We start from the raw sequence: 14,685 nt of genomic DNA on the forward strand, positions 1-14,685 counted from the left end.
TTATTTATTTATTTGAGAGAGCGAGTGAGCAAGAGAGAGAGCAGAGCAAGGGCAAGGGCAGGGGCAGAGGGAGAGGAAGCAGACTCCCCGCTGAGTGGGGAGCCCAATGTGGGGCTCAATCACAGGACCCTAGGATCATGACCTGAGCCGAAGGCAGATGCTTAACTGACTGAGCCACCCAGGTGCCCCCACTATTACAGCTTTAGATGGACCAAGATGGCTAAAATATGGGAGTATGGAGTGCTTAGGGGTGCCCTACAGGCACCTCCAAGTCACCCTGTCTGGTACCTCCTACTCTGGCTATACCTATGAACCAGCCTTGCTTCGAGCCCCCAAGGGACCCTCTAAAACTGCCTGTGGAATAAGGGATACTTCTTGAATTCTCTCCAGCTCTGCTCACAAGCCTGTTTTGTTTTGTTTTGTTTTGTTTGACCATAAGTTCTGGAGACAATTGTAGCAGGGAGAAGACAACGTAATGAAGAACATATAAAGGCGAAACTGCAACACCTTTTTCCCGAATTTGCTGTGCTTTTTGTACATCTGTCCCCTTTTCCTCTGCTATCTCAGGTTTAAAAAGATGAGGAGGTGCCTGAAGCAGCACTAGCCTCTTTGAATCCAGGAGCTTGCTCCGTCCTGCCTCTGTTGTGTACTGCTAACACAGCAGGACCACAGACTCCTGGTGAGACAATTAGCCAGGAGCCTTTCTCCCCAAGACCTTGGACAGCGGTCTCTGCATTTCCAGAGCTGACCTTCAGTCCTACAAGGGCAGGGCCTAGGCTGGGATTTGAGAGCCACCTATCACAACACAGGGCCCCAGGATTCTCTCCAGAGGCATTTGCCCCACAGCTAAATCCTCCCCTTAGGCAACTTTAAGGGTGACTATGTTTCTCCAGCAGCTCATAAGGATGACAGGAATAACTCAAAGCAAGTGTTTCCATGGTTTGTACCCCACTGACAGTCCCTGCATGTTGTCCAGTGGAGACTCTGATCCTGTGCCCAGGCTATCTTCTGTAGGCACCTTTTACTCTTGGCCTGAGAGTTTTGTGTGGAAGTGCAGGAGAGGTCAGCCTTTGGGAGCAACCCTCAAGCAATGAGTAACAGGAGATGGTAGAAAATGCCCCAAATTTCTTGCCCTTGGGAGAAGGGGGCATAACTTTGAGTTTTGCTTCCTGCCGTCTCCCAGAGGTCCCAGCAGGACTGAGCCCCAGTTGCCCCTAGTGGTAACCTGTTCTTTAAAGTATTGTGGACTATGTCTCCTTTCCCCACTCCCCTTCCTGGGCTTCCTGGCATCTCTTCCCCCCCAAACAAACTACTTGCACTCAAATCCATGTCTCCAGGTTGGCTTTGGGCACTCAAGACACACAGTTGCATTAGCATGCATTTCTCTGTTGGGTAATGAGCTCCACACAGACAGCCACCAAATCTTATTCCTCTCAGCACTCACCATTTGGTCCCTGCCATATACATTACCTCATCTCAGTAGAGTCCAGCACTATCATTATTTCCATTTTACAAATTAGGAAAATGAAGCTCAGAGAGCTCAAGTCACTTGTCCAGGGTCATGCAGCCTAGAAGGAGGAGCTGGGATTTGAACCAAGGTGGCCTCTCTCTGTAGCCTACACCATTAATAACTGCCATTAGCAGTGGTATTCAATAAATGTTTGTGGAAGAAACAAAGATGCTAGAAAGCAAGCTGATAAGAATTGGCACAAAGTGTTCATTATTTGGATGCTGGAGATAGGGCTCAAGACCACCTAATTTCTTGAACATATTTAAGACCCAGTGGAGATAGAAGCCATCAGAATGTCTTTCCCCAAATCTTCGTGAGTCTTTTTTCTATTGATTCCAGAAGCATTTAATGATTCCTACTGTGTCCAAGACACTGGACTAGGTCCTGTGCAGGCTACAGAGAAATGTAAAGCAAATTCAAGGAGCTTTTTTGTCTGACATCTTAGTGAGCCTGCAATGAGAGCAGCTGCTCTCCGAGCTTCACTATGTGCAGGGACAACAAGAAAAAAGATCCTGGAAAGTCGCCCAAGAAAGACAAAGACCCAGTGAACAAATTTGGGACAAGGCCAAAAAGAAGACGTGGTCCAAAGGCACAGTTCGGGGCAAGCTCAATGACCTGGTCTTGTTAGACAAAGTGACATATGACAAACTCTGTAAGGAAGTTCCCAACAATAAGCTTATAACCCCAGCTGTTGTCTCTTAGAGACTGAAGATTCGGGGTTCCCTGGCCAGGGCAGCCCTTCAGGAGCTCCTTAGTAAAGGATTCATTGAACCAGTTTCAAGGCACAGAGCTCAAATCATTTACACCAGAAACACCAAGGGTGGAAATGCCCCAGCTGCTGGTGAAGATGCATACACAGGTCCCACCAACTGTACCTTTTGGAAAAACAAAACTTTATTAAATCAAAAATCAATAAAGCAAATTCAAGGAGCTTACAGTCTGCTGGGGGTGAGGGAGACAAAGACAAGGCAGAAGAAGCTGAAAAGATAAATTACAAGAATAGAGCTGCCATCAGACAGAAGTGATGCATAGCCAAGTGAGTTGAACAAAAATGTGCTAGGTTTTCAAAGATGAGGTCTGGGAGCTGGAGCAGACAGACCCAACTGGGAAGAGGCGGAACTTCAAGGACAGGTACTGGATGGCTAGAAGCAGGAACAGGGAGAGAGAATGACATGGCAAAGACACATGAGCAAAGCCACAAAGCAAGGGGATTCCAGACAATGTGCTTCATCATTCTGCCCTGCCCCCTCCTCCAAGTCAAAGCTAACTGGCGAGGAAAAGGTAATGTTTACCAGGAGCAAAACCAAGGTCTAAGAGAGGATTACAGATACATGGTCATTCGCAACTTCTTTTCAAGCTAAGACGTAAAAAAGAATACAAATCACAAACTAAAGAGGTCACCTTTCCTTCAGGTCTAAAGGCTGATTGAATAAGTGTGACCGCCATGACTCCGGCTCCAAAACCTTGGCACCAGAGTACACTGCGTAACAGCCAGTTCTCTCTGTTGTGCTTGGATCACACCGCCTGGAGTCCAGCAGTCACAGACTTTGGGGATTGACGATATTTCCCTGAAGGCTTGGCAACCAAGACCTCATTTACAGCTCCCGTTCTGGGAGAGGATTGCCGCTTTACTCACCTTCAACTTCTCCCCAGTGAGGGAGTGGGCAGGCCAGATTGGCACACAGGAGAAATGGAAAGAGCCCAGCTAAACACTCTGCACAATTTGGTAGAGATCAGGCATGGAAAGCCTTGAAGACTCTGGGCTACCATGGGCAGAACTGGCTCAAAAAGACCTCACCCTTGGTGGCTGTGTTCAGAGCTAAGAGCGCGCACTATCCTTCAACTACCCCCAAATTAACATACACTGCAAACAGCTTCAAGACCTACCACCAAGCCCCAACCAGCAGCTGCCCCCAGGCCTCTTCCAAATAGAAATTCTACAGCCACCATTCTTGCCAGCTCACATGGGGCAACTAGAGCTTCACAGCCATGGCTATAGGAAGACAAAGGCTGGATCCAGGTCCTGGGAGTTTCCAGAGAGCTTTGCCTTTTACTCAGCTAAAACCCAGCTAACACCAGCAGTTGTTGAAATGACACTGTGCAGCCAATGGGCCCGTGTTGGGGCCATATCCGTGGCTTTCCCCATACTCGGCCACAGACCAGGCCTGGGCCAGGGTATTGATGCCCATGGGGCTGCCCTCGCCCACTAGGGGCTGAGAGCAGAAGCATAAATTCTTCCCCATTTCCCCTTCCTCACCTCCTGATGTCCCTGAGATGCATTTCATAAAGCTTATCAAAAGCTTCAATAACACATCCTTTTATTGGCTTTTCCTCCTTCGCTGTTTCACTCTCAAATAAGACGACTCTCATAGAAACATTCAGGAGAACACAGGCTCAAGCACTCAGAAACCTCAAAAGATACGACACTTGGCTTCTGAAAATGAACCCAATGGAGCACAGAAATGAGGGTTTTCTTGATCTTTGAGTATGCTTATGTTGAATATGGAACCAGTCAAGCATTAACTCTGAGAGAAGTTCTCGATACATGCAGCCCAGAGAAGGAGAAAATGATCCCTTCTACCTACACGAGAGAGGCATGGCAGGTGAATTCTTTTCACTACGTCATACTTCATTTTGTCAACTCACTAAAACCCATCTTGTGGGAGAGCCAGTGACTCACCATGTAAAAATGGGAAGAACAGTTTCATTGGAAGTGGGAGGTTTCACACACTGCTTACAAGCACACAATCAGGACACAAAATGAGGTGACGTGGCTTAGCTGATGTCTAAGTACCCTCAACTTGATGCAGAGATTTTAACCAAATATAGCAAGGAGGCTTCCGTTTGAAAAGCTAGCTACCTCTCCCAAAGCAGATGATGGGTAAGAATAAGGGAGGGGACTAGGGAAGTGGAGGAGGATGGGACTGGAGTTAAAATAAACCTGAGAGAAAAGAGCCGACTTCTAAGGAGGAGGGAAAGAAAAACCTCACTTGCACCTTCTCCCATTCGTGTGCCAGTCTGACCATAATCGCTTTCAAAGTGCCATAGGAAACACCTAAAGATGTACATATCATCGGGGGGAAAGGTTGAGTTTTATTTGGGTGTGAGAATTAAGATTACAAATAGTAAAAAAGAGTAGTGTCTAGTTTTTAGACACAGATCAAAAATCATATTTTAAGCTTAAGACTTTAATTGTTATGATTATAACATCATTTTTTTCTATATTAAAAAATGTGAAGACTAGAACAAAAACAATTACTTCTGAGTTTTCTGAAAGGTTATGAATCAAAAATATATACATTTTTTTTCTTCAGGCCCTCACCCCCAAAGGAGAGGCTGTGAACACCTCGAACATCCAGCTCCTGAGCACCTTGGAGCCTGGTTAGAGGCATGAACTATACAAGCCCATTCCATTGCCCAAGAGAAATGAAGACTTAGGTTCACACAAAAACTTGTACACAAATGTTTATGCATGCTTATTTATGATCGCCCCAAACTGGGCACCACCCAAATGCCCTTCAATTAGCAAATGGAAACAAAGTGTGGTACATCCATACAATGTAACAGGGCTCATCAATAAAAAGGAACAAACAACAGATGTATGCAGCAGCAGCAGCAGAAATCTCAAATGAATTTTGCTAAGTGAAAGGAGCCAGTCTCGAAAGGCTATATGATTCCATTTATAGGTCATTCTGGAAAAGGCAAAACAGAAAACAGATCCCTGGATGCCCAGGGTTGCCGGTGAATGGAAGGAGGGGACTGACTACAAATAGGCACAAGGGAATTTTTGAGGATAATGGAACTGCTGTATATGTTGATGTGGCGGTGGTCATATAGCTGTATACATTTGTCAGTGCTCATAGAATTGTACGCCACTTAAAAAAGTGGATTTTACTGTACATAAATTACACCTCAATTAAAAAAAGAAAAAATTAAGAGCTGTGGAGTCCCTGACCGGGGAAAGAACTTCAGCTCTGTTACTTCCTTTTGTGTGACCTTGGACAAGTTACTTACGCTTTCTGAGCCTTGGTTTCCTCACCTGTAGTTGAGGATTTAATAGTGCCTACCTCACAGGTTTGTTACAAGGATTCAACAAGTAAGTCAGTGCCTGACACCCATTCAGCATTAGATCTTATTATGACTATCCAGCTAAGAGTCACAGCATCAGGCCCCTCCCCGGGTGGTCTTAATACCTGTCTGCCCCACACTCCACCACCTGCCCTCAGCCCAGCCTGGATTCCTGGGGAGAAATTGATGCCATCCCTTGAGAACTCTGGGAAGCAATCTGGGCTGAGTTAGAGCTTGGTGTTACTGAAACGTGGCTTTGAGTCCCAACCAATAAACTGGCATCTCTAGGGGTTTTTAAATCTCTCTCCTGCAGCCACCAACTGTGCCCCTCAGCCAAGCCAGTAAGCTCATAAATGCCACACCAGGTGAAAGATGTGTGTTCATTCTCCTGTGCTCCTATAGGGTTGTGATGGATCCATTCTTTATTTCCTGGCACATAGTAGACAGCCAATAAATGAATAGGATGTACCATCCCAGGGCAGCTAGCTTCTGGGCATTGTATTGGACTGTGCTAAACATTGCTTAAATGCAGGTTCTAATTTCTTTCTTTAGATACACGCCCATGTATATATGTGTATAATTCTCCTAGCTAACACTTTCTCATGCATATTAATGACAACCTACTGTCCAACTGAATTGTTTTAAAGATCCCAAGCAGACTTTTCTATAGTTAGGAAGTTTTATGAAACATTCCATTCATTATATTAAGTAACAAGATAAATCCCTTTCTAACAGATTTTCATTGATTAGGAGGAAGTTTGGGGCACGAACCATACATGCACTGTGGGCAGGATTTAATTGCTCATCCGCTCATTAACAGAGGCAATCATGCAACAAGTGTTTACGGAGCACCTCTCCTATGTTAGTGTCTGTGCCAGGGGTGCTGGGGTTCTAGGGAGAGTCACAGACCTCCTTCCCAGCGTCTGCACCTAAGTCTGCACTGTGTCACCATACAGACACCACACCTGTTGGGGCCTTAGTTTTCTCCATGGTAATGGTTAAGGCCATTTCAGACTCATTCCAGAACCAACTATCTATGACTTGGAGGTTGCATTGCAATTTCTGGTAGCAGAGACACATTTTACTGGAACTGATAATGACGTAGCTGACCTGAAGAAGAGGAAGAAGTTAAAGGAATGTCTCAGTGGTAGTGGCTAATTTACAAGTTTCTATTTCTGATTGCTTTGAAACTTCTTATGATGGAATAAAAGATGCACAGCCCCTCAAATGGGGTAGAGAAATGGAGAGAGAGCACACGAAGGCTTCAACTGACATTTGTAATGTTTTCTTCCTTAAAATTAAATTCAATAGGGCTAAATGTAAACTCGGGGTGTTAGGAGTTCATAACCGTGAATTACAATGTACTCTGCATTTTTTCATGTGTTTAAATATTTCTTGATAATTTGTTTCAAGACACACTTCCTAAGTAACAAAAACTGGTGTGAGGAATTTTTTAATCACAGAAAGGGTATTTCTGTACTTACCTGAGTAATCAATCCTTCCTTGGAAATAACACCCTGCTGCCAACCCCCTCTCTCTCTCTGTCTCCCCTCCAACTGCTGTCCGGGATCCCGCCTACCGGCTTGGATGAACAAACGGACTGACTACTTAAATCGTGACAGCTAAAAGCCCCGGGACTTCAGTTCCTTTAAACCCTTCCTACTGGCAGGTGAGCTGCGCCTCGGCACTCCTGCCCACAGTGGTGTGACTCCCTGCTGATGGGGCAGCTCTGAGCTTACTTTGCTCTAGGACAGTGCAGGAGAGAACCAGGCACCCTTGCCAGGTCCTGGAGCAATAAAGACTCTCCATTTCAAAGGAATGCGCGAGGAGCCGGGTGGATCAATCTCACTTCAAAGACTAAAAATAATCCAGTTTTGTAGATTTCTGAGTGGTCTACAGGAAAAGAGGAGGAGAGGGTAGGATCTTTCCATCGGTCCAGCTGAACTTGTGCTGGTCAGGAAAGAGTTAAGCTGGGAGCCTCCATCCCAGGTTCTCTCCAACTTATCACTAGAGCTTACAACTCATCTCTTCCATAATAAAAATGTGATTAGTAGGAACCAGGTGGGGTTCTATCCCTCCATCCCTCTGTTAAGAGGCAAGCCCCAGCAAGTGGAGATGCAAGGCAGCACCCCTGAGCCTGTATTTTCAGCACACCTGAGCCTGGGCATTTGGCCTCTCTGGGCAGAGACCAATCTCTGGAAAGACTGTGGGGGTTGATTAAAAACGCCACCTCTTCCCCTAGATGGTTGCACAACAAAGGAGATAATAGAAAGTGCCGTTAGCCTCCTTGAAAAAATCCAACTGATGTTCCAGGCTACTTACGGTCAGATGCAAGATGCCTCCTTTACCCAAGATGGATTCCTCTCTTCCCTGGGTTTCCTTTCCTCCTGAACTGCAAATTCTCTCAGTAAGACAAGGACTCCTTACTGCACGGGATGCTCCTCCTCCTCTACTCAAATCTGGGTGTTTGTAAACCTGTCTGAATTCTTTCTGCAACAATGACTTCCTTCACGGACAAAGGTTAGAGGCATCCAGGAAGCCCCACTCGGTGGCTGGCACTGGGGAACGTCAGACCTTGACAGAGATTCTTTGCTGGACCAAACTTCAGTCAGGCTCCTGAAACTTCTCCCAGGCCCATCTGTCCACTTCCTTGTAAAACCCCGTTTTAGCAAAACCCCTGCTAAGTCAGTTTGACCAGAAACACGCCCCCACCCCACCCCAGTATTTGCTCACCTCCCTCAGGTTCCTCATCCTCCACTAACCCCAACTGATGTCTGTCTCCCTGGCCAGCCTTCAGCAAGAATCTTGGGACCTGGGGTTAGCCAGATGCCCCCTTACCCCTGATGTTTCCTCTTAGTAACTTTCCACCCACTGACCCCATCCCCCTCCTGGGCTACGAATTCCCGCTTGGCCATGCTGTATTCCGAGTTGAGCCCAATTCCCCCTACTGTACAACCCCACTGCGGTCGTCCTCAATAAAGTCTGCCTTACTGTTTTTAACAAGTGTCATTGAGTTTTTTCGCTTTTTCTTTAATAGCCTCCTCCTGGGTCCCTGGACTGGGCATCCTTCTTGGGAGCAGTAAACAAGGCATGAGGTTCTGCTCCATTGGATCCACAGAGTAAACAAGCCAGTTCCCTACAAACTAGTTGCTCTTCAGTGCAAAGACTTGTGTGTGGAATGTGGCTCCACTAATTCATCCTTCACCACGGAAATCTCACTCAGCAGGGCATGTAGCTGTCACAGAGCCAATTTTTCTTTTCTTGGTGAATATGCACCCTCTCCCCGCCCCTCCACTCCGCATTGGATTTAAAGGTATATCAAGGATCCCTCTCCTCTCAATCCAGGTGTTATTACTTAGTAATAAGTAATAACAGGCCCTCATACACTGCAGAAACTTCAGCTTTTGCAGAGGGACAGATGTAAATAAGGGCAGTCCCATGCAGCTTCCGAAGGACGTAAGAAGGCCAAGAGGTGGACCTGCAAAATTGTTCGGGTCCTGCTCCCTAAAATCCTAAAATGCGTGGGGCGCCTAGGTGGTTCAGTCATTAAGTGTCTGCCTTCAGCTCAGGTCATGATCACAGGGTCCTGGGATGGAGCCCCGCATCGGGCTCTCTGCTTGGTGGGAAGCTTGCTTCTCCCTCTCCCTCTGCCCCTGCTTGTGTTCCCTCTCTCGCTGTGTCTCTCTCTGTCAAATAAATAAATAAAAATCTAAAAAATAATAAAAAATAAATCCTAAAATGCACTTCTTCGAATTACTTGTAAGAAAGAATATAAACAGTTAATGTCTTTTAAGGCATTATTCTCTGCCAGGCCCTGTGCTCAGCCTTTAAAAAGATCATCTCATTTTCTCCCTGCATTTACAGGGGCAGGGACTAAAGCTTTAACAGGGTCATGAAATGTTCCCCTCTCACGCAGCTGGTAAGAGGTGGAGCTGGGATTTGAACTCCGATCTGTCTCACTCCATGTGCAGAGCTCCTAACCCTGATCTCTAGAAGGACCCTTGTTGAGATGCCCAATGGTCTAGTGTGGCAAGTGTACAGAGAATAGACATTGGAAGACACGTTCTTGAGCCTCTTGGCCACCTAACTTTTCGTGTGATTGTGAGGAAGAGTACAGTCTCTCCAGGTGTCAGAGTCACAAAAAGGAAATAATGGTATGAGGTCGGCCTCCTTCACAAGAGTGGTTGGACAGGTTTGACTGCTAATCTCTAGAGGGAGGCAGAAAGGAGATAAGCAAGCTCACAAGAGGAAGTTACCAAGATTCCTCAGCCGTGCCTCTTAGAAAGTATGCCTTCTCCCCACTGAGCTCTCCCTCTCTAGCTGGTATCTGGAACACAGACCCTGCCCCCAGTCTTCCAGGGTTTCAGCAGCTACCAGGGAGTTTGGAAAACAACAAACATAATGGGCCGCTTTTGGCGCCCAGGTCTCAAAGGCTTCATTTACATCTCATGTTTACACAGGATGGTTTAGAGTCTGGCAACTTAGCCATTTTCATTGAAATAGCCCCCAAAGCAGAAGAGAGGTCAATGTCTAGGGCAGGTCCTGAAAAGATCCCATAACAGGCACTAAACTTCTTTGAAGTTTGATCTTCAGTCGTCTCCCCTTATCTGTGGTTTCGGTTCCAGTTACTGCTGTCAGCTGTGGTCGGGAAGCAGCTGATCCTCCTTCTGACAAATAGGCCAGCGCCGCACAACATGCCCGGCGTCATCCCTCTCGCTTCATCTCACACGTAGGCAGTTTATCATCTGCCATCATCACAAAAAGAAGGGTGAGGACAGCACAGTAAGATATCGAGAGAGAGACCACATTTACATAACTTTTATTAGAGTATATTATTACAGTTGTCCTATTTTATCACTGTGAATCTCTTACTGTGCCTGATTTATAAATTAAACTTTATCATAGCTATGTACGTATAGGAAAAAACATCGTGTATATAGGGGTCAGGACTATCTGGGGTTTCAAGCATCCACTGGTGGTCTTAAATAAGGAGATATATGCAAAGTTTTCATTCTAGTCACATCCTGCCCGGTTTTTTTTCCCTTTTTAAAATTTTTTATTTAAATTCAGTTTAATTAACATATAGTGTATTATTAGTTTCAAAAGTAGAGTTTAGTGATTCATCAGTCTTATATAACACCCAGTACTCATTCCATCCCGTGCACTCCTTACTGCCCATCACCCAATTACCCCATCCTCCCACCAACCTCCCCTCCAGCGACCCTCAGTTTGTTTTCTAGAGTTCAGTGTCTCTATGGTTTGCCTCCTCTCAGCATTCATTTTATTTTTCCCTCCCTTCCCCTATGTTCATCTCTTTTGCTTCTTAAATTCCACGTATGAGTGAGATCATATGGTATGTCTTTCTCTGACCAACTTATTTCGCTTAGCATAATACCTTCTAGTTCCCGCCACATCATTGCAAATGCATGCCCATTTATTTTATTTTATTTTTTTTAAAGATTTTATTTATTTATTTGAAAGAGAGAAACAGCATGAGAGGGGAGAGGGCCAGAGGGAGAAGCAGGCTCCCCGCTGAGCCGGGAGCCTGATGTGGGACTCAATCCCAGGATTCCGGGATCATGACCTGAGCTGAAGGCAGTTGCTTAACCAACTGAGCTACCCAGGCACCCCCCATTTATTTGAACAACAACAAAAAAATACTTTGTATTACTTAGTTGCACTACTTATCTTTCCCCCTAAAACCTCACATAATCAATTATAGTTACTTACTGAGCACAGCACTAGTGTTATTGACCTTACCTCACTAAATACTCACAAATACCCTAATGAGAGGGTGCTGTGATCCCGCCCACTCTATAGATGCATAACTAGTCCCTACTTCATTGCTGACAGCACCATGGAGACACGTTTCACCTCCAGCTTCTCCCCACTTGGGTGTTCTAGATGATTGCCCTCCCTTAATTAAGGTCAGATGAAAGAGTCTTTACCATTTTCATCTTTTTAAAATATAAAACTACATAGTAAATATTATGATAAGCATAAATTCCTCAAATTATACGCTTTTCTAAGGCTGACAAGCCCTTCCCACCTTTCTGAAAATACCTAAAACAGAAATTTGCCTTGGGTGTTCCATTATTTCAGATAAAGACCCAGTTTAATGTGGTGATTAAGCTACTTAGACTCAAAGCATGGGCTCAGGAGTTACAAATCCCCACTAAGCCATTTCCCACTGATGTGATCTTGAGCTAATCATTGACTTTCTCAGCTTCAGTTACCCATAAATTGGGGATAATAGGACCTACCCATAGGGTTGTTAGGAGGTTTCAATGAGCTAATACATATACAGCACCTGTCACAAAATAAGTAATTGATAAATGTCAAATGCTTTTCTTGTTAAAGAGATTTAGGGTGGAGATTGCTTTAAGCAACATCTTTTAGTCAGTAATGTCTAAAACCACATTTCTGAGGTTGGGGAAATGTTGTCATTGATTGCAGACTCATCTTCAGATATTAGAGCAGGTATACTGACCTTTGGCTGTGGCAATGTGATCCCTGAGCAATGTCTTGGGTTCTGAGCAAGGGAGGGGGTGTGAGGTCAAGTCTACCGACTCTTGCAAGAGAACTGAATTTCTTTAGGAACCTGAAAGCCACGTGTAAGGGAAGAATGAATCCATGAGAGGACCAGTTAGCTAGCATGGGGCAATCCCTCTGAGACCATGTCAGCAATGAGCCTTGCTGGCTACAGATCAAATGACATCACAGCCACCCTGCCCTGCTGGGAAGCAGCCCTAATCACCCTCAACCCCAGCTGAGCTGGCAGTAGCTGCTCCAACACTGGGCTTCCCCTCCTCCAGCCCCCACATTCTCATCTCTGCAGGATGAATAACTCATGAGAGGGGCCCTGCAGTCTTCACATCTATACATCCCTCCCTGGCACACAGTACATGCTCTGTAAATCTTTCCAGAATGAATTCATGGGAGGCTGTAAAATCCTCTCCCCTCTTCTCTAGGGCATATCTGTGTAACCAGGGCCAGTCCTATGGCCTATACATATATATGTCAAAACACGTGCCTTTCAGCCCTTGCAACCTTCCCATGCCAGAATGGTGGGTATGGCTGCCATTCAGCTAGCTAAATGTCACCTTAAAGAGTCAGGTCATTCAGGCAGATCTTTATATTCTTTGTTTTAACTGCATTAAGTACCTTGGTCTCCCTGGTATCATCTTTCCCAAACATTTAAGCTGGACTATGTAGGCCAATGAAAAAGCTAATCAATTTTATATTGATTCCATTACCTTCGGTTTCTTGATCTAGTAACTAAATTGGAAGAAAGATGTGGAAGGGGGAACCTTTCTATAGCCTTCCAAACCCTGCCTGAAGAGAGGAGTTAGGAGCTGTGGTTCCTCTCCCATGCTCTCATCTGCATGTGTGCTTGTCTCCCCACCCCAATCCTATATATGAAGATGGCAGAGAAGGAACATACCTGGATAAATTTAGTAAGACTTTCTCTCCATGGACCTCATAGGAGGCCCTACCTATAAATAGATTAGTCTGATGTCCTGGCAAGGACCCTAGGTTTATAATCATTGGCTCTACTTCTTGCTGGCTGTGACATTTTGGATAATCACTTAACCTCCCGAGGCCTCAATGTTTTATTTATAAAATCAAGAGCAGCCTAGGATGTTTTTAATGTTCTCTGTGACCCTAAAAGCTAGATAGCTCTATATAAACATGAGGAATAATTAGTGTCCTTGGAAAATGCCTTCCTTCCGCACAACATGAGCTGGTAGAGGTTCTGAGACCAAATGTCCCTTGGGAAAGAAAAAGGAGTGCTTGCAGATCACATTCAGAACAAAAGAGAGGCTGCACAACCCCAGATGTATCTTATTTAGGCAGAATATCTCCCAGAACCTTTGTGGAGACATGTGACTCTGAAAGTTGCCTCCCCATGGGAATGAATGGGAATTGTCCTGTAGACATAGCAATGGAAGCTTTGGCTTGAACTACTAATATATTAACTGATACATTACCTGGCCCTTTTAGAGGACAAATTATGTCAAAAATTGCCTAAAGAACCAATAGTACAACCTGTGCTCTGTTGTCCAGGGTTATTTTGGGTCTTATAAACCGTAAGCAATTAAAAAAAAAATCAATGCTCTCAACAACTGAAAATCAATCAAGTTACTTAAGATCTCCCCCAATATATATAGCCACTGACTGGCTGTCCAGGAGTCTGGCTGTAGCACTTTGGGTCTTGTGCAGACACCGAACTACTTAGCCAGCAGACAAAAATACAGGGAGCTCCAATCTTCCAATCAAGAGACCATTAAAGTGTAGATCATAAATCTCTGGTTCTGCCACAGTTCACCAAGGACAACGTCTGGCAATCTTCCAGCCTTGCTAAAAGGTAGCTCTGTGAAGCTGGGTCCTATTTTTCTCCTCTCGCTCTTAGTTGTATCCTAAGATTGGGGTGCACAAGTATCCTCAGGGACCTTTTGTTTTCTTATCAGAAAGAGAATCTCTTTTCCCCAAAGGTACCTGGGAGGATTTTACCAGTTTAGTGCTTCAACCTCAGTGTTAATCCTGAGAATGTTTTATCTCCAGGCTCTCTCTGCCTTTGGCCATGATCGGGCTCCTGAAGTTGCCCCTGTCGTGATTTACCTTCCTGGCTCCCGCAGCTTCACAGGGTTGAGGTCACTTCCTTCTAAGTTCTGGAGCCAGAGACCTAAGAACTGAATTTTCAGTCAGGGCCCTAAGTAAGAGATGACTGTTTAAATGATTAGCCCAGACAGTAGAAATATAAACATGAGGCTTGTTATACATCTGCTAGTGTTTCATGTAGTAATATGCCAGGCATAAAAAATCTAGCCCATTCACAAGTGGGTCAATCCATTTAAAAAATTGCTGCCTAGGCAACAAAAGCTGAATTTGAGTCTCAACAATGAAATTAATTTCATAAATATTTGAATTCTATATGAAACCTAAGTTCAAAGAGAAATCACGTTAATAAGAGTCCCTTTCTTAATGCTGTGAAAGTTTTCTGTTCGTTATATTTCATATAATTTCTGACTAATGCAACAATACATTAGTATTACTTTTAACTGACTTTACTGTTTCGAACCACTGAAAAGCATTTTAAAATTTTT

The 14,685-nt window shown here is 44.8% G+C and overlaps 1 pseudogene; it reads left to right on the forward strand.

Annotated features, from left to right (window-relative positions):
* The first annotated feature begins 1,994 nt into the window (after nt 1-1,994).
* LOC110588748 lies at nt 1,995-8,701 on the forward strand (annotated as a pseudogene).
* The last annotated feature ends 5,984 nt before the right edge of the window (nt 8,702-14,685 follow it).

The sequence above is a fragment of the Neomonachus schauinslandi genome, chromosome 10 (assembly GCF_002201575.2).
Source record: "Neomonachus schauinslandi chromosome 10, ASM220157v2, whole genome shotgun sequence".
Taxonomy (NCBI): Eukaryota; Metazoa; Chordata; class Mammalia; order Carnivora; family Phocidae; genus Neomonachus; species Neomonachus schauinslandi.